Source organism: Carassius carassius, chromosome 20 (genome assembly GCF_963082965.1).
Source record: "Carassius carassius chromosome 20, fCarCar2.1, whole genome shotgun sequence".
NCBI lineage: Eukaryota > Metazoa > Chordata > Actinopteri > Cypriniformes > Cyprinidae > Carassius > Carassius carassius.
Window position 1 is genome coordinate 28,824,240 of NC_081774.1, and position 980 is coordinate 28,825,219.

Below are 980 nucleotides of genomic sequence, written 5' to 3' on the forward strand. Positions count from 1 at the left end.
TTATGTCGTGACCACGACAAAACTAATTGAACCGACCATTATCTCTCCCGGGCACCGTAGTATACATTTTTGCTTCTGTATATCTAGTTTACTGGCATTTAAGTTTGTCATAAATATTTTCCAAAGATTTGATACAGGCTATCTCACAAAATTTAGAAAATCCAGTGATTGTTTGTAGCAGCCCTGTTGCCTTGCAGACACTTTGTATATGAAAATCGTATACGTAACTTTGGATGTTACATATCAGCTAGCCAGTTATACTGAAGATTATAATTTTCAGCCAGTTTGCAATAATATTTTTGTGTGCAAAGTGTATGAAATTGTTAGTATAACATGCTGATAGCATGAAAAGTAATCTTTGTTTAGGGTTACACAATCACATTATATTATCTTGATGCCCATTAATTTGGTAAATTTAAGATATATTGTGTACACTTATTGTTTATGCTTATCATTCAGTCACGTATCTAAAATTTGAACATTTGATTTCATATTTTTCAGTGGATCCCCTGACAAAGACAAATCTGTGAGTAAGGCATAATTCATGACAATGTAGACTTATATACCTTGTTGTGAAATAACATATCATTGTTTTTTTCTTACAATGTCTCGTCCCGCATGTTTTATTCCCAGAAAAAAGCCAATGGTGCACCTAATGGTTTCTACGGTGAGATCGACTGGGATCGATATGTAAGTAAACCACTCCAAAAGCTGATTATTCATATTCTCTCTATAGTTCCTGTGAATATAGTGCCTCATCTCTTTGTCTGTTTAATAACAGAACACTCCTGATGTGGATGATGAGGGTTACAGCGTTAAACCCGGAGAACATGGGGGAAATATCCTTTCAGTCTATGTTTGCTTATTGACCTGTACTGTTTCTTTAAATAGTAAAAAAAAGACTAAAAACTATGTAGATGGGACTCTTTGTTCTAAAAGGAATCTTCTTTAACAAGACCCACCAGCTCCAAAAGTCTCCT